Source organism: Hydra viridissima, unplaced genomic scaffold (assembly GCF_058129835.1).
Source record: "Hydra viridissima isolate aposymbiotic clone 2 unplaced genomic scaffold, HvirCarnegie_v1 scaffold_2, whole genome shotgun sequence".
Classification (NCBI taxonomy): domain Eukaryota; kingdom Metazoa; phylum Cnidaria; class Hydrozoa; order Anthoathecata; family Hydridae; genus Hydra; species Hydra viridissima.
Window position 1 is genome coordinate 23,601,973 of NW_028324301.1, and position 20,672 is coordinate 23,622,644.

The following is a 20,672-nucleotide window of genomic DNA, read 5'->3' on the forward strand; positions in this document are numbered from 1 at the left end:
CATGTGTTGCTCAAATGACAGTTATCTTTTCTACTGTTAAAGCAATTTAAAACTAATACATACTCTTCTTTTTGAAGTGAGGTTTAATTATAGCAAAACATGCTACTTATGAAAAGCTGCTATAATTTCAAAATTAAATAAGGGAAAAGGAACAAAATCTACAAAAGGCATAACAATAAACATTATCATCTTTGTAATTGATAAATCCAGAAAATACATAATATTTTTCAAAATAATTTGGAATTTATAAGTAATCTGTTAATTTTGTGGTTAAATGTATATAGCATAAATTATCTTCCTCTGGTAAAAATATTCAAATTAACTTTCTTTCATAAAAGTCATATAATTTTAAAACCTAGTTTTGAAGCCTTTTTTTTTTCTTAACTTCATTTATCATGAAGAAAAATAAAAAACAAGGTTCTTAATAAAAAACAAGGTTCTGTACGATTTTCTTATAACAGATTAACTAATAGTTAAATGATTAGCTAGTAGTTAAATGAATTTTTCACTATTGCCATTTGTGTTACACTAAATAATTTCATTTGTTAAAAATACATATTTAGTAATAACATGTTTACGTATATAATAAATACTCTATGATAAATTTATTTTATAGTAAAATAGTATTTTTTTTCTTTAATTTTAGATTTAAAAAAAAAATCAAAAAACATCTCTAATTCTGTAACAAAATCTTATGATATATGGACATTTATATGACTGATATACCTAAGAATATAGAAAGCTTCATCTAGAAATCAATAAAAAACCTTTAGATTTTTGGAGGGAATGTGAACAGTAGCAACAGAGTGGATCATACCATCACAGTGCAATTCTGACAAATTTTATTTTGATACACTGATTAGCTCTAAAAAAATAGCAAAAATAACTTGCCCCATTGATGCTTTTATTAGCTCATATCATCATCTTGAGTGGGTCTTTTGATTCAAGAGTGACATTCATACTTCAAAGGAAAAAATATTTCACATTTCATGACTCCGAAAGTGGTGAAACTTGCTTAATTTATTTTCTCATTTCATTGCCATAAGATTAATCTAGGTGAATTAAACATGCATAAATATTTTACATATGCTGGTAGATTTTTGTTGAAGATACGTCTTTCAGCTAAGAAAACCTTATGGTAGCTCAATATGATGTATAATTTATCTTCTTTTTTTAATAAAAATTATGATGGATAAATCTTTTTTTAAAAATAAACACACATGTAAACAAAAAGCATGTTTAAAAGTTGTTTTATGTTTCATCTTCAAATGTTTCAATTTCATGAAAGATAGATAATGATTTTATGCATGATTACTTAACCCTAAACACTAGAAATTCTGTGCAATTTGTGTAAATTTTAAATGGAATAAAAGCATTTTTTTAAAGAACAACAACAGAAAAAATGAATTTACTTTTTTTACTACACAAAAATTAATCTTTTATCATGTGTGAAAAATGACCTTTAAGATAAGGCTATAAGATTTTTATCAGAAAAAAGTTAACAGTAATTTACATTTTATATATGTTGTTTTTATTGTATAAATTTGAAGGTAATAGAATCTTACAGAAAATAGATACTACCATTTTCTAAAAAACAGTTGTAATAGTAAAGTGAAAGGATGAAATGTTATTTGCTGATCATAGTTGCTTTAATTGTATAATGAAAACCTAATGAACATTATAAGTTAACAAGGATATTTACTAAAGAAAACAATTTTTATTGCAACAAAATAAATCTATACCTAATTTACTACATGAAAACATCAAAAGAAGCCTAACTTATATCAAACACTGCTATTCATTGTTATATTGTTGGCAGTAAATATCTTTGTAAATATATTTGTAAATATCTTTTAAATTTTCTGATAACAAATAAAAATACTCTAAGAGAACGAAGAGAGTAAAGAAGAGAAACACAAACTGAAAAAAAAAAAGCAAGGAAAAAAAAAGAAAATTTTTAAAAACATAAGGATTGAAGGGAATTGATTCAACCTGCCAAAAGGCAAAAAAATATTATACAGATTTTTTGGAATATTTAAAAAAATACAAACAAAATCCTTTAAAAATAAACTTACATTATCTAGACGAATTCTTTGGAACAAGGTTTAAGTTTGACAGCACTTAATTCACCATTGAAACAAGACTTGATACTTTTCTCATTTTTGTGACTTTCATCCCAACTGTATCCCTCAACAGTAAAGACATCATTATTACCTAAAAAGATTTCATTTTTTCTTTAACAAATTTACAACTGTCAAAAAAGTTAGTGCACCAACTTGACATTAAGATTTACCTAAAACGAAATGTTTGTACTTTTCATACATTGAAGTATTAAATGAAGCAGTGATGTAGGGTTCGTTATAACCTGCAGTCTCATAAACTTTAAACTGTGTATAAGTAGAAGTAGCATTTTTAACATATGAACTTGTATTTATTTTCATCACAATCACTTCATAAGTCCTGAAAAAAATTACAACCAAAACTTTTTTAGTAAATAACTTATGACGGTTCCAATCTTTTAACAAACCTCACAAAGTTTGCAATGTGTTTGGAGGACCTTTCACTAACTCAATCACATGTCCAACACTTTTATCCCATTGTAAAAAAAAAAAACTTTTATATAAAGTTAGGAAATAAATAAAGAGTAAAGCTTGATTGTGCTTTAAAAAAACAAATGAGTCATTTAGCAAAAATACTTCCATTACCTATATTCCATTTCATGGCATTACCATAGTAAGTCATGTTTCTATAGTTTTCTTCCTAAAGAAACAACAAAGAGATCTATCAGTTTTTCATCTAAATGACAATAGAAAACAGGACTAAGAAAACCATATGAGCACAAAAAACTAACCGAAGGTTTGATAACAGCTCTGATATACAGAAACAAACTTGCAATTGTAGGCAAACTGACATTTAAACCATCCACTGTTTCTAAACCTTCATAAAACTTTAAAGACCTGGTAACAAAGTTTTTTGAAGAAAACGATGATGCCAAAAAATATGAAAGGTTTAATGATTTAGCAGTGATTTGATCTCTTAAAGTTAATGTTTTCATTTCCAGTGAAGATACTTCTTTCTCTGAGATAATGATCTCATAAAAACTGAAATTACAAAACTTCATAAGAGAAATCATGTAATTATACTCAAAACTTATATAAACGGAAATAAAAAGTGAACAAACCTGACAGGACCATTAACATCAGATACACTAAAAAACTGACACTCAAATACTTCAGTGTAGCCGTTGAATGAATAAAATACCTCATAAATAGGTGCTGGAGGTGCTACAAAAAAAACTCTTTGTAAAAAGAAAATAATAAGAAAATTTGTTTACTACCTAACAAGTTTAAAAAAGTCTGCTAAAGAGAAACTTACAGGTTGGTTTAGAATAATATTGTAACCTTCTTCTTGCACAATAATCTTTGTCATAAAAGGCATCTATAAAGATGTTAAACAATGCTGCATGAAAGTCAACTGAAATCCTCCAGCTTATATCTGAGCTTGTCTCATATGAGTTAGAGAAAAAAAAAGAGTTGTTGTATGGCTTGATTGATTGCACACTGATCTGATAAAATAAAAAAAAACAACAAATCAAAGGACATTAAGTTTGTATTAATTTATTAATAAAAGAAAAACTTTTATTACATTTAAAACATTTTGATGAAAAACTTACAACATATTTTTGAACTGAAATTGGAGCAAACTCTGGTTTTTTCCACTCTAGCAGTAACTTTCCATTAACATCTTCTTTAATAAGCAATTCACTAGGTGCATCCAAAGCTACAATAAAAATATTAAAGCTTAGAAACAAAATGTTAAAAACTAAAGCAGCATACTATTTAATATCAATATTATGACAACTTTTTTTACTTGGCCAGCTTTTTTATAGAATTATGTAACCATTAAGAAATATGATATGCATTCAGTTAAATATGGAAAGGTTGCCCTGACATTTGATTTGCAGGCCTAATTTTGAGGAAAATTTTTAAATAAAATACCTGGGTCAAAAAGTACTTTAGGAGTCTTATAGAATTTTTTTTTTTCCCCTTTCCTTTTAATTATTTTTAAGATTCATATAGAATTTTTATAGATCACCATAGAAATTTTGTCTAGTTTAAGCTATTTTTAAAAAAGTCATAAATAACAAAAAGTATTACTTTTTTCAAATAATGTTTTTGGTTTTATCAACCACAAATAATTACTGATTGCTAATTAACTATTTTTTAATGCAAAATCTTTTTTAAAAAAATCTTTATTATTGTTAAATATTTCCATTAGTCTTTAAGAAAACTATATGCAAAAATTGTAATATTAGCATTTTTTTTTATACAAAAACCTTTTAAAAAAAACCGTTGTTAAATATTGTTAAATGTTTTATTTGTCTCTTAGATAATTCTAAAGAGTTTTAGCCAAATTTAATTTCAGTAAAATTTGTTAAAAAAATTTTAAAGAGAACAAAAAACTTTTTGAACACAAAACTGAAATACACTTTTAAAACAGAATACACTTTTAAAACATAACATAAATACATAAATACTTTTTTAAAACATTTTCTGTTTGCTTTCTGTTTTAACAATTCAATGAGTAATATTAGATTTTTAATAAATTCAAGAAGAAGAAAGGCGAAAAAAGAAAGAAAAAAAGAAATTTAAGAAGTGTAATTATCAGTATAAACTTAAATCCTTTAAAAAAACATGAAAACAGAACTTTCATTCTGATTGATTTTGTTCTGCAGCTACTTTTTTTTTTTTGCCATTTATCTTCTAAAAATAATCCAACCTACCTTTCAAACAGCCTCTTACATGAACACGCATGCAGCATTCATTTTCCCAATCTCTAGGAGTTACTCTGATATATTTTGCTAGCATCAATCTTGAAAACCAGTTTAAAGAATAAGGAAATATACGACCAATGCTTCCTTTATAAACCTAAAATTTAAACAACAATCTAAAGGAACAAATAATACAAATAATTAATGTTTTTGAAAAGTTTTTAAAAGAATTTCTCTTACAAGACTGCAAAAAGTAAATGCTCTTGAGAAAGAAAAAATCCCTTATATAATGGATCAAACCAGTGAAGCTAGAGTAAGAAATGATAAAAATGTTTAAAAGACTTGTCTGAATAATTTTATAAAACTGCTGAAGTGTATGTTTAAATTATACATATTTTAAAAATAAGAAAAATGTATGGTGAACTTGATGATATTTCAAACTTGGTTAGGAATGGAGGATATATTTTTGCACATTTATAAATGCTATAACTATTATTGAAGCTTGTTTATATACAGTCTAAACATTATTTTACAATATTATTACATTAATTTATAATATTATTACAATAATTCTTTAGAAAATGTTTTGCAAATACAATTCTACAAACCTCATTTGTAGGATACATTTTATTTTTTAGAATACCAAAGGACAGCTCAAAACTTGTAACCCATGCATCTTTATTGGAATCTCCTTGCACATTGATACCTGATACTAAATAAACTTGCTGCAACTCAATCATTATAAATGGCTTTCTATCTTCAGACCTGGCACACCAAGTAAATGGGCTATCAATATAGGCATCCATTACTGTAAAATTTACCTTTGATGACATTTCAACATTATCCAAAGGCAGCACATCATTACATACTAAAATAAATATAATCTTATAAAATAAATATACATACTAAAATAAATATAAAAAAACTCCATATAAAATAATTAAGATAAATGGAGATTCATTTATTTCAATAGCTGATTTTGTAGTTAAGTGTAATAACCATTTTTAAAGAATGCTAAACACTGTACACCATTATTTATAAGGTGGTTGTTTATCAAAACTAAAAATAATCTTTTTTCTTTAAACCCAATAGTTAAAAGAATAGCTTTAAAATGAAGCTGCTGATAAAAATAATCAGTCTTAACAGTTCCTTGACTACCATGTTTGAATTTACACAAAACTAACTGAAAGTTCTTACTCGAATGTTTTCCATAAACTTTAAGCATCATATAGTTTTTATATTTAGATACTACCTTGCTTTGAATCTTGATAACACTTCCAATTTGAGTAGTATTCAAAAAAGACAACACAGGTGAAAGACCGTCTTTTACATTGCCAGGATGTTCCTGAAATGAATACTAAAACTCTGAGCTGTAATTAAAAGAGATTTTTTCAATAACAAAAGGATGTTTTCTCATAAATCTAAGCTGAAACAAAATTGTTAACATACCTGATCCAGGACAAAAAGATCTTTAGAAATCCTATACAGTTTCTATAGACTTTTTCCTCTTTAAGATTCATATAGAATTTTTATTCACTTATGAAACAATTTCAGTAAAAAAATTACTAAAGAGCGTATAATCTGGTAGAGCTAAGATTTACACTAGTCTTTAGACATTTTCTATAAACCTGAACTTGCAGTAAATATTTACTTATCTGTTACAAGTTGTACAGTTTTGTATTAGCTAAGGTGCAATTTTTCACTTCTTTTCTGATGATAACTTTGAATTCCTTCTTATTTTGTTAATATCCATTTTACAAAGAGAAACCAGTGTAAAGAGAAAACAGTATATTTCCTGCTCTGTAAAATGAAATCTAATTATTTAGAATGAGGTTATGAACTCTGGGATCCTGTAGTTTTTTACAATCCCAATTGCAAGATTGAGTGGTTATTCCTGATATTAGACTTTTTTTAAGGTTATAAAGAAAAAAAGTTCACATTTTCCTTTTCAATATCAATTTCTATAATATAATCTTATTTGGTTGAACACTTTAAAACTGAAACTTCTTCAGTTGATATTGGAACAATTTGAATTGAAACATTTATCCAACTGAATATCATACTAAGCTCTTTCAATTTTTATTGTCAACAGTAATTTTTTTTTTTTAAACAGCAAACTTTCTGTGAGTATCATGACTCCTTACATGAACTATGAAAATAAAAAAAATGCTGTTTGGAAAAATTTTTTATGAGAAGAAAAAGACAGACAGCACTGTGTAGGTATACAAACTGTAAAAGGATTTTAAATATTAAAGGCAACTAAACGAAAGGACTCCACTTGCACTTACTTTCTGCTTATAAAATTAACCTGACACCAGGTAATAGTTTGGTAAACAGACCAGATGAACCACCAACAAAAAAAATCAAAATATAAATATTTTTTGATACTAGAGCAAGAGAAAAAATCATTTCCTACTTAACAGCATTTGATAGAAATTAGTTCAATGTTATATGCCACTGTGAATCAGAGAGACTGCCAGGTTTTATAATGTGTCACTCACTCAAAACTTTTATTATTAGTTAAGTATTTGTTTATATTGATTATTAAAAATATTTTTTAATTCAAAATCACCGGTCAACAAGTCAAAAATGATGATTAAAAGCCTTGAATTAACTCTTGAAAAAGTTACTGAGAATTGTAAAAACAATTTTTAAAAAAAGCTTTAAAAAAATTAGTTTTTTCTATAGATTGCATTTTAATTTACACTTTTCTCAATATTTTTATTTAATCATGTCATTTAAAACAAGACCCTTATTTATTAAGACCCTTAGTTATTTTTTGGATTTAATTCACCCTGAGTTCAATAAGTGGATGTCATTAGCTTATCAACTGCTGTTCTTGAATGAAATGCTCTTTGCTGCTGCTGCTGCTGTGAAGTTTTTGGACCAAGTTCCAGGTCTTAAACTTAACAATAGAATGTTCTTATGAAGTTTTATATATATAAATATAATGCTGACTAGGAATACTATTTCAATACTCCAAATTAGTGAAACCAAACCAGTCATATCTTCTTTACCAGATAACTAAAAGCTCTGTGGAGAAGCTGCTCAATATTTGCACTATGGCATGCCCACAACTGTTCTTCTTCAATTTCTGTAACAAATTTGATCTTTTTTATCATATGTTTGGGAAGCAATCAAGCTGAAAAGGTTGCTTAAGGATATTAAAAAATAACTTGAAACCTGAGTACATTTCAAAAGGGGTAAATTTTTCTTCATCAACTGGTGGAAACCTGTTGGCTGTAACTGTTTATTGTCCTGCTAACAAGGTAAATCAAAGATAAAAAAAAAACAAGTATCCTTACAGGTAATAAAGGAACTTCAAGTCATATTGGAACTTTCTATTAATAAAACCAAATAGTTAATAAAAAACCATAAACTCTACAGCCAGATTAGGGAATAGGACTGTTATAAAACCTAACATTTTTGGCAAATTGAATGATTTTGAGGAACCTATATCACATCTTTATTATATAGAAAAAGTACTTTACAAATATTAATTTCAAAAGTGTTCTTTTAGAATATTTTTATATTTTGTATAGATATATTATATGTAAAGAGAAAGAGAGAGATCTTCCACCATGATTAAAGTGTAATGGTAGAATTTGTAATGGCTACACATACAAATGCTATATGGATTGCATATTGTAGCTACATAATGGTAACCATTAGTAGTTATACAATATAGTTTGTAAATAGTACAGCTAGTTTAAAGTTGACTAATAAATGAATTAGAATTTATTTTTATCTATTTTGTACAATGTACATAAAAACATTAAAATTTTTTGTCTTATTGCTTTAATCCCTAAGTTGAATGTAGTTAGTTTTAATGGAAGAAGAATTTGATTTAGCATTAAATTTGACATACAGCCCTAGAAACAAAAAGATGTCAAAAAGTCCAGGACAGTGACTATAATACTGCTAAAACGGCTATTCTCATAGCCACCAATTTTTTTAAAAAAATTACAAGTTGTTCTTATCACTTAGAGTTCTTGAAACATTGCTTAATATGCAATGTTTCAAGAACTCTAAGTGATTAAAACAACTTTCATTTTAGGGATGTATGTTTTTATAATCTGCCATAAGGTTATGTAAAAAGTGAAGAGAGCCTAATGTGAAAAAAAAAAAAATCAATTTCCTCCTAACATATTTTTTCAAATCATAATGAGAAGGTTGCTAATAGAAATAATTACAATAGAATCTTAAATAGTTTAGAAACCAACAAAAGATTTTAATGGAAGAAGAGTCTAGTTTGGTTATACATGATGAATATTTATAAAAATTAATAAATTGAATTTTTAAACCTTAGTAAGCAAACCAAATTTTAAAAATATTTTTCATGAACTATATACTTTAATACTCAAGTAATAATAAAGGTTTGGATTAAGTGAAACAACATAAAACCTTGTGGTCTCATCTGTTCACAATGATGCTAATCACAACTTTGTTCAATGATATAAAGCACAATCATTTACATGCAGTTTTTTTAACTACAAGTTTCAAAAGCCAACACTGCACAATATGGTCATAGATTACAGTTTCATTAAAGTGCTACATCAAAAGCAGGATATACAAAAAACAAATAAATTAGTGCTTTAACAAAGATAAACAATTAGAAAAAAAAACATGAATTTTTAGAGGAAAAATCATGTGAGAATGAGTATTTCTGACAACAAAGAATTGCTTGATCTTGAAGCTACTCATAGACACTAACATAATGAATTTAATATTACTGAGGTAAGTTATGTTCTAGTAGTTTTGGTATGGAAATTGATAGACATAATTTTACCTGAAGGGGAATCTTTTTCTTGTTTAATAATGAAGTTAAAATAATATCAGCCATTAATCTGAACCTATACTTCCTCCTCTTAAAGAAACTTTCAGATGAGCTCAATAAGGTTGTAAAAAAAGCAAACTTGCCAAGGATATCATTTTGATGTGAGATGCTGTCAGCAAAAAAAGAAATGCAGTTATTTGTAAATAGAGAGACACAAGATGACTTTTAGCAAAGAGCATATGATTTTTTAACAATTATTAAACCTACCAGTGCCTTACCATCCTAAGCAAAGGCTAAAAATTAGAGTGGGGCATAAAACATCAAAGTCAAAAAATTAAAAAAATAAAAAAAAAAAAACCATAACATATGGTTTCCTTTGATATATATTTTCAAAAATATATACCTTTTTTTTTTATAAGCACTCCTAGGTATGGTCTCAGCAATCAAAAAATAGAAAAATTGTAAATTTTTGTACATATATAGGGGGTAGAGTCACTTACAAACACTTCAAAAATGTTTTAAGGGTTTTTTTGGTTTGATTATTGGTAAATTTTGGTTTGATTTTTATGAAACCATGCTGAATATATTAAACCATGTTGACTATATTCAACATGGTATATATATTGAATATATCATAACCTATATGAAACCATGTTAAATATATTCAGGTTGGGGGAAAAAAGAATTGAAACAATACTCAACACAATTGCTAAGAAAACTGTAAAGAACATGATTCGAAATCATAAACTTTGAAAGAACGGAAATCATAAACTTTGTGCAACTGAATTAATTAAAATGTAATAAACTAGTGAACTTGGTACTAGCATAATTACATTGGTAATGTAAAGAACACTTCAAATGAACAATCATTGTGATTATCAATGTTTTGCCTTAGATGAGAGTAATTCTTGATAGAAATGCAATATATAAAGTGATGAGGTAAGTTTGTAATCAGGTTTGTAACTATGCAGATTTTGTTGTAACCAAGTTATTAGGATGTAACTTTGGATTTTAGATTTCATTTATAACAGCCAAAAATTTCTAACAGTAACAAAGCAAATAAAGACAATCATTGATCAATCATTGAAATGGTAGTTCACAGTGCAAAGTTATCAAATAATTTTTTGTTCTTAACCATGCTCCATTTCATTTCTAAAAAGGATTTTTAAAATGCAAAAATGATTAAAAAAGAAACAGACCACAAAATAGGGTCTATCTCATACTAGTATTAGTATAGAAGTAAATTTTAAAAATTATATTTAAATAGAGAAATTCCATACTTGTCTCAGCAAAACAATTGACTTGTTTTTTGTCTCAAGACCTCAACATTTTGATAATAAATAGATATAAATAGCTAATTTTTGGTATTTAATAAACTCATAACAGGTACTGCACCGGACACCATTAAATACAATGAAAAATCATACAAATTAAACAAAATAACTACAATTCAATTATTATTTTGACATTTATATGTACAAAAAAAATCAGTTTCAATCTTATATCTTTTTGGAAGACAAGTATCTGCAAAGCCAAGCATTACATGCGCTGTTTTTACATACAAGCATATTACCATGAAATGCTCTTTTGCACTTTTTACATTTTCTTTCATTATTATTTTTTGTTTCCATAACAATTAGATCACTGCCATCAGCATCATCATTTTTATCATAATTGTTGAAATTCAATTTACATTTTTGTCCTTTAGTTGCTCTTTCTGTTTCTATTCCCTTCAAACATTCAATCACAACATCTTAATTAAGGCACTCACCTTTAATTTTTCTAACATTAATTTTTTTACATGTGAACCACTGTTGACAATGATTTACATGTGAACCACTGTTTACATGTGAACCACAATTGACTTTGAAAAAAAGGTCTCATCACACACTCTAAATTGGTTGAGACAAGGTTAAGATAGTTGTGGTAGTTCATTTGAATTGGAGTTGTAGGTGTTAATTGAATTAATTGTTATTTGTGTTAATTGGGTTGATTGATGTGTTGTTTTTTGTGTTAATTGAGATATAGTACATCTGTTAAAAGGTTCTGATATTTTTTACATGCTTTGATCAATTTCATCCTTGTTTAATGGAAAGAAACCACTTTTTTTAAACCCAGATACTGCATGCAATTTTGTAAAACAATCATCATTTTCATACAATTTTTTAAATTGTGGTGCAAAGTTCTCTTGATCTAAATTTTTGTATTTTGTAGACTGATAATAATCCATTATAACTGTTTTCATACTTTCTTTACGTGACAGTAAACACCAACATCTAATGGTTGCAATATGTGCGATGAATGTACTGGTAGACAAATCAATCTTACGTTATTTTGTTTACACAATATTTTTTTTAAAGCCTGTCAATGAAGTTCTTATTGCTCTGGAAACTTAGATTCTTAAGTTTTGCTAGTTGCTTAGAAATAGAACTATTTGTATCATTTTTGTCACAGCATGGACTTGATTATAACATTAATTCAGTAAATTTTTTGATTTTCTGCATTCTTGTGACAATAAACATTTTTGTATCCTAAATATCATTGATTAGTACAACCAAAAAGCTGATTATAGTGCTCATCACAATACTTTTATTTTTTACAGGTCATATTGAACTTCGACAGTTATACTAAAATATAAGAAAAATGTATACCTTCATTACCATGTTTCAGCATAAAAATATATTATCAATGACTATATAAAACTTTTTATTTTATGAAATAGGAGTAATAAACCTTTCTATTGATATATAGTATGCTGTATATTGGTTTGGTTTAAATTTTTCATTTTCTTTGAGACAAGCATGGAATAGCTAAATAGGTAAATTGCAAATTGCAAACCATGAACTTGTTAACAAGTAAACTGCCAACTATTTAACAAATCTACATATTGTTTTTAAGATTAACTTTTATTGTCAGGTTTTACAAACTACAAATTACATATTAAGAGATTGCAATAGTTTAGATACTTAAAACATTGTTTGCTGAACAACTTTCTGCATAGAGCAGACCAAAAGTAAAAAGTACAACTTTTGTTAGCCTGTTGATAAGGATAAAGGTAAAAAGGTTACAGTTATACATGTACCTAATAATATTGATTTATTTCAATAGACTTTTTTTTATAAAGAAAATATAGTAATAATAATGAAACAAAATAAAACACCTAAATTTATTCAGAGAGTATAACTGAAATTTTGATACTGTGTTTGTATCGAAATGAAAAAATCTTTGAAAAGTGTTTTGTATATTAAACAAATTCTGACATTTGAAACTTGTTAGATTAGATGAAATGATACTTACACAATATTACACATTATAAATATTAATCTTTGGAATATAAACTCTTCAATAAATATATGTTTTCTTGCTTAAATGTTTTCTAGATTACTATGGGTATAGGTCAGGAGGGCCTAAGATAATAAATGGAATGACTAAAAAACCTACCCCATATTGATGAAAACAGTCATTCTGTTCTATTCAAGGGCTGGTTGGAATCAATGGCCCTCAAATATGTTAGTTTTAAAGTTGTAAATTGTATACAACTTCAAAATAGCAACAACTTCTCATTTTAAAGACTTTGAGGGCTGACAAATTGCTGTATAGAAAAGGCAAAGTTTTTAAACTCCCAGAATGCCAGTATTTGGCTAGGTAATTGGTGGAAATTTTTAAAAATGAACAAAACTTTTTTAAGTTTGTAAACTACCAGAATGCCAGTTTTTGGTTAATGAAGTGAAGAAAAAAAAGCTATAAATATCAGAAAAATAAGTGTTAGTTGTATTCCTGTAATAGAAAGAATGAAAACAAAACAACTGCCTGATTCACACTTGACTTGTTTTCAATCAGATTAGTATAGGGGTTAAAAAGAAAATGAAATTAAGTAATTCATTTGTAATGAAATGTTACTTCATATATTTAACTAAAGTTCAACAAAATGGACACTTAAAATGATTTTTAAATTATCATGAAATTAGTAGTTTTAAAAACAGTCCCTAAACACTTGTCTTATTTTGAATCATATAAAAATAGTTGATATTCATCAAAAATATACTGACTCTTGTTTTAGAATAATTAAAACTCATCTCAATAAGCAAAGTCAGTTTTTTATTCAGTAATATTTTCAAATTTAACACATAGTTAGGTATAGGGGTAGAAAATTAAACAAAACTAAGTAATTCATTTATAATGAAATGTTCATATTTAACTAAAATCCAACGAAACAACAAAAAATTTTTGGTGCTTAGAAAACTTTGTTTCAAAAAATCAATAACAATCAGGAACTAAGTTAATGATAAAATATTTAACAAAAACTTCATGGAGAAAATTTTTTGTTAATCTAATTAGTGACCATATACTTACATCAATCAATTCTTGATTATTGGTATTGTTTCCAAGATGCACCCAATAACTTTTCACAAAATATTTTCCTAGTAGATAATTACTTGATCCTTTTATTGCAACAGCATCAACCATCATTACATTTTTCAGATCAACTGTCACATTCAAATTTCCTGAGGAATATAGCCCCTCTGACTTTGTATTCATGCGTGCAGATGAAGCAGCCATACCATTACTTACAATAATTTGAGAATCAGCAATAATTTCACTTTCCATTCCCATTTCTTCTAAAGTATCTATACACAATAAAATATGTAACAAAAATTAGAGTTTAAAGAAAAAAAATAAGATAGTAAGAAGTCTTACAATTTAAACATCCGAACAACTCAATACGTAAACACATATGTTTATTGGTGCCGAGACCATTAGCAAAAACTCTTATACGCAGTGCAGCAAAAGAATACGAAAACCACACATATGCAACATCAGTGTTTTTGCTAACTCCATCAAATATCTTAAAAACAAAAATAAATTATTTTTTATTAAACAAATGAGTTTAAAACGAATTATCAATTAAGTTTTTATTTGTACTTCCATCAAAGAGCGTAAGCCTAAAAATATTGAGTTATTCATCAATTTTGTTAAAGATAAATATTCTTTATACTCAATACATTATGTAGAAAACAGTAAATGAAGTTACTCTGTTGATTAGATTAAAGGACAAAAAGTGAAAACTGAAATGTCTATCAACAACAAGGAATATTTTAGAGTTGAATGCACTACAACCAGGGAAAGGTTATAATCCACATAGATATTTAATTTAGGAAAGTAACAAGCCTAAACACTCTGTGAAGCTGTGAAGAGAATATTGGAATAGCTGTTTCAATTGCCAGATTTAAATCCAATCAAGTTGTTAAGGGATCGTATCGATCAAACCACTCATGCAAAATGTTCAAAATTAATATCTCGTCTTTGGAAAAATGCTACATGGAATAAGATTGAAATTGATACCCTGGAAAAAAAGACCTTTACATGCAGTTTGGCATATTAAAAAAATGAGCTAAAAATAAATTAATTACTTAATTTTTTTTTCTATATCATCAACTATGATGAGATCTCTACTAAAGTCTAGTCAATGAGATCAGTGAATGCTCAATTGCAAAGTTCAGGATTCTGAACTATTTAGTCACTCGCAAGGTTTACACTCTGCACACAGTATTCTTGACATGATTGAGGTAATGACAATTAGGTTAGATTAGGTTATTAGGACAGAGATGCTCTTCTGTGGTGATTTTGCTGTAAAATATTTCACCCTTCTAAAGAATTTTTGACCGTTTATAGACGAGCTAGTCACACCTGAAACTGACTTATTTTGCAAGTTCTTAAAATTTTGCAGCCTGTTTCTAATCTTGCACCATTACCTTGTCTTGCACTGTCAAACCTTGCTTCTATCTATCACTAAGAAAAGTTTTGTGCAACTCACTAAATATTCCTTGGATTAGATAAAAACTCACCAAATATTTCTTGGATTAGCGGAATTGATGAATGCTCAAATAAAAAGTGCCGCTCATAGGCTTTTCACCAATTAGATATTTTACAAACGCTTCACCAAAAACATTTTAGTCATGAAGTTGCACTTAAATTATTATATTTAATTAAAAACACTTTGACTTATTTTTAGGAAACTCAAACATGTTTTGGACTTTAAATTTTTGATGTAAGTGGAGAAACATTTAGTTTATTCATTTCTAAATTATTATTACATATTTCATGGTAGAATTGTTTTTAAATGGAGCTCCACTTAAAAATGGGAGCTTTAATGGTGTTAAAAGTTGTTGATGGTGTGTGTCTTACAAGACAAAGCAACCTGAAAAACATTTTTTGAGAAGTTTGATAAAATACAATGATACCCTAAAGTCTTACACAAAAAAAGCTTCCTAAACAATGTTAATTTTATAAATGGTATTAAGGATAATGGATTATGTGATGTGGAAATTGATACATTGAGTGGTACAACCTGCTTCAGCACAGTATCAACATTTTTAGTGCTTTTACTATTCTGTTTTTAAAAGTCTGGCATTGCATCTTCAAAATCTGGCATCTCTTTACATTAAATTCACATGAAAAGTTTGAAAAGGAAAAAAGTGCTTGATTATAAGAGATAGAATTATCAGCACCAAAATAAAAAAATTTATAGGTAATTCAAGGCCTATAAATGTCAAATTGATGAAGCTGAAAATTTAATTTTATTTTAAAATAGATTCTGTTATTAATAAAATTAACTAAAAAGTAACTTTCAAAGCTATGTAGATTTAGTTTTCAAAACAATATTCATACATTCTAATTACTACAACACCTGCTACTTGCTTAGATATTAACTTTAAGTCAACATAACCTTCAATGTGAAAACAACTATTTTTAAAATTATACAAAAATTTTTTCTATTGAGTGATGTCTGAGTACAACACATCCCATCTGTAAAGATGTTTCCCACTTTATCCACAAACAGAATTATTAAAAAAAAATTATACTTTTGAAAATTGTATAAATGCTTTTGATTAAATCTATAACATTGATAATATTATTAGATTTATTGCCTCCTTTGTCATGTGAAATTATGTAATAAGATCTTTTAACTAAAATGTTGATTACTTATTATTAATCATCAAAAAACTGTGCAAATAGCTGTTATCAATAAGCCAATAATTTTATTTGACTGTTTTGCTTTTGAAACATTGAATAATTTTTTGCATCCAATTATATACTTTTGTGCATCCAATTATATCTTATTTTATTTACTTTATTTTAAGAATTTGATCAAATCTTTATTATCAAGATTTACATGTTCATGACTTGATATAGTAAAAACTTTATTACAACTATTTAAAGAAAAGAGGATCAAAGGCTCTAGATAAGTTTATCATAATGTATTCAACACAATACACAATAATAATTTTGTAAACTTACATTGAATTACATATTAAATTGATCTCTTTTCTTTAACACTAACATTTTAAGTAACATCTTTGTTTCAGATTAATTAAAAATTTTAAAAAAATTAAATAAATAAAATGGCACCAGAAAATAAATAGAAAGAACTGATGATCTTTTTCTGGTGGGAAAGTTAAACTCAAAACTTTCCAATAATAAATTTGTCACCACATAAGAAATTCTTCAGTGCTAAAAATGTTTAAAATGTTAAATTTAGTGTTATTGTAGAATGTCCAAATAAAAGTGGTTTATCCACACCAAAATAGTCAGTCATAGGATATGATTGAAAAAAGTAGCAAACAAAAGATAAGAAACCAAAAAAATAAAGAAGGCATAGCTATCCTTAGAGATCAGCTGGGGACAAGGAAAAAAAACAATAAAGGTCTGAATAAAAGATTTTTGTTCTCTTTGAAATGAAAATGTAGATCTAAATATAATTATAACAAATGTAAAAGCTGTGTAAGTTGTAGACTGGATAAAATAACCCTAGTCACTGATAAAATAATTACTCTCATATAAACACTATGATATACACTCAATTCTAAGTGACTTCAAAAAAAAATTGACAAGGAATTTTATAATTTAACAGGAAGAACATTTCTCTACAGCCAATATGTGATTTAAAAATGTATTAGCAACTTTTGTCTAACTGAGTTTTAGCAAATCCATATAAAGAAAAGACTCAATGAAAAACGCTAGAAACAAAAATTCATTTTTAAAACAGAACAATAATATTTTAGGTTGCTTGCCCACAGGTTTTTCTTTTGTATGTAAATACATGAGGCTTTGTTATTACACAAGACAAATAAAAGAAAACTCAAAAAAATATCCTATTTTATTTTTTGGTTATTATTTTCCATCCTATTTTAACATAACACTTTCTACTCCATCTATTTTGTTTACTTCATAGCAGAACATTATGTAAAGCACCAACTTTTGTTTGGGCAGAACAATTATCAGCCCACATAAAAAGGTTTTTATATTGTCCCAATTTCAGATCTCTCAAAATTTTAGTATATATGCTAGTAATATCCTTTACTGACCTCCCAGCAACTCCTTCATGGTATATTAACTTCATTCCATATTATCATGCCATATTACCAAAAGGTAATTTTTCATAAAAAAAAAATCAAATGCTTGGTAAAAATATATTTTCCTTGTTAACAACTGAGAAAAAAATGGAGGTGATTTAACTAATAAGATTTTCATAAATAAATAGATGATGCTTGAAATGGACTTTTACAACCATTTTATTGAGACAGTCCTAAAATCCTTGGATGAAAGATTTATTTTATTTCAAAATCTTTTATTTACAGTATGCTTAACTGATGATAATAAATTCTGTGCTCCTACTTATAGATATCTTGGATTGTACTGCTCATACAGCAGTTGGAGAGGGTTTAACATCAAATCAACATGCAGCAATTGTGAGCAGTATTTTTGTTAATTCTGGTGCTAGTTTGTCTGAAATCATGTGCTCAAACTCCTTATATTACAGAGCTTACAGAGCTTTCATAGAAATAATGAAATAAAGGATCATATAAGAAATGTTACCATGTTTTCAAACTCTTACATAATGATTTTTTTTTTATGATATTGTGAAAGAATAAATAGAAGGAAAATAGTTTTGAAAAGATGATCTACCTTTTCAAAACTATTTTCCTTCTATTTGTACTTTCAAGGATTGAAGGAAAAACTGAATTGCTTGGAATTTCTACAGCAAGGAGAACACCAACAAGAAGCCACAGAAGAACTTTTGTCTAGATTTGGATTAGATGATTATCTTCATCTGCATATATAGTCTTTGCTATGGACAAAGACCGTGGATTACCACTAACTTATTTTGATGGTACTATTGCCTTTTGATAGATTTAAATTTCACAATCCAGAAGTTGTTCATTCACTTGAACTTTAGCCATCAAATCTGAAGAGTAGTGCAATAGTACAAAACTATTATTTTACCAATGTCATACCAAGACTGTAAGGTGGCAGTGGGAATGTATATAATCTTTTAACCAATACATTTATGGATAAAAGATAATATACATTCGGACATGGACAGAATTGCTGAGATTATTGAAGAAATCAGGGAGGAAATTACTGAGACGACAAACTTTATCACTATACTTTAAACTGAATAGTTTCTTAAAGCTGAGCTTAGCTCTACAGCTCCAACAAAGGGACACAATCTTGCTATTTGTTTTGTTATAAAACTTACATAGATACATCATAGACATTAAATTAAGTAATTGTTCATCTTCACACAACACAATATTGAATAAAAGCCTGTATTCTTTAGTGTTAGGATATAAATGCATACTGGCAGATGAAAATGTTTGAGGAGTAGAATTAACAAAGTACACTCAGAGGAAAAAAGACAAGATACATTGTTTTTTTGCCCAACAAAAGTTGTTTTTAACACAACTTTTAAGCACTTGATTTTAGTTTTCATTTTCATTTCTTTTAACTTTAGAGTTGTCTTATGTACAAACAAAATATAGCTCTTAAACAGACTTTTTTTTAAATGTTTTTACATTTAGAAGCTAACAAAAAATCTGTTTGAAAAAAAAAAAAAAAAAGAAAAGAAAAGAGCCCATAATAAACCCTCTCTAAAAATTACAATAATTCCATGAGAAACATTTTTCAAGTTATTTGACTTTAATTGTTACACAGCAGTAAAAAAGAAACTTTTTTTTTGTCCTCTGTGGGGAAACTTTAGACTGTTTAAATAAATTTTGTAAAAAAATTTAAGTACTTTATTGGGGTATGGACAGAAACTAATTATTCACAGAGAACTCCCAAAATTTCTTTTCAAAACCACTTTAAATTGATATTTAGGAAATGATATTTGTAACATGCATAAACATAACTATAGCTTAAAAAGCATTTGTTCATTTGGAAATTAAGTTCAAAAAATAATCAAAAAAAAAAAGAAAAAAAATTTAAAAAAAATTAAAATTACCTTGCCACCCATAAAATCAACAAAGCCACCACTTTCATTCAGAGAATATTTTAAAGAGAATTTGGTGATGTAGTTTAGTTGAAAGTTCACCTTTATCACCTTTAAGGGCAATTCCATTAACAACTGTCACATCATCAAATCGAACCTAAAAATTAAAGATCAGATTTCTTTTGTATAAAACTCCATTTTTTTGCATTTAAACAAACTCTATCATAATGAAGCTATTCAAAACGCTTGTTTTTTTTTAGCTGTTACATAGTTTTCTGGAAAAAACATGATAAACTTTATACTCTCATAGCATACTTAAATACCACTTTTTTTTCACAAATATATAGATAAATTGCATAAAACACAACTTATTTCTTTGTTAATAAACTTTCACCAGTAACTATAATTTGTGAACAATATCCTTTAAAAAGTTTTGAAAAAAGTAAAAGGTTAATCAAAATAAAAGAAGGACTTCTTGAGCCAAATGACCCAAATAAACAAACACTTTATGGAATCTTTAGAGTAAAGAATATCTTCAAAAGAAAAATATGCACGGCATTTCAACATGTAAACATAATTATTTCTCCATGATTAAACATACTCCATTCTTTAGAAACCAGTGTATTTGTGCTAGACATTTGTAAGATTGCAAGGGTAGTATTACCTTAGGATGAAACGTAGTAACAGTTTGAAGGCCCAAGTCCATTTTAGAATTTTTAAACACCTCAGGGCATTTAAAAAAATGCAAAAAGTGTGAAAAGGAAGTTAGACCAGGATTGCACAACCTCTGCTTTTACATAATGGATAAACATGATAAAGGTAGCTAAGTATAAAAAATTGAATAAATTTAT

General features: G+C 27.1%; 1 pseudogene across 1 annotated transcript in view; it reads right to left on the reverse strand.

The window, feature by feature from the left end:
* Positions 1–20,672, reverse strand: part of LOC149892536 (uncharacterized) — a 37,928-nt pseudogene that overhangs the window by 9,449 nt on the left and 7,807 nt on the right. The window contains exons 3-15 of the transcript XR_016449687.1: positions 19,834–19,978; positions 14,247–14,394; positions 13,902–14,176; positions 5,969–6,116; positions 5,380–5,639; positions 4,784–4,928; positions 3,674–3,780; positions 3,376–3,565; positions 3,182–3,284; positions 2,852–3,101; positions 2,697–2,760; positions 2,294–2,527; positions 2,076–2,214 (exon numbers count right to left, since the gene is read on the reverse strand). The product of XR_016449687.1 is annotated as an uncharacterized LOC149892536 (transcript). The remainder of the gene's footprint in view (positions 1–2,075; positions 2,215–2,293; positions 2,528–2,696; positions 2,761–2,851; positions 3,102–3,181; positions 3,285–3,375; positions 3,566–3,673; positions 3,781–4,783; positions 4,929–5,379; positions 5,640–5,968; positions 6,117–13,901; positions 14,177–14,246; positions 14,395–19,833; positions 19,979–20,672) is intronic.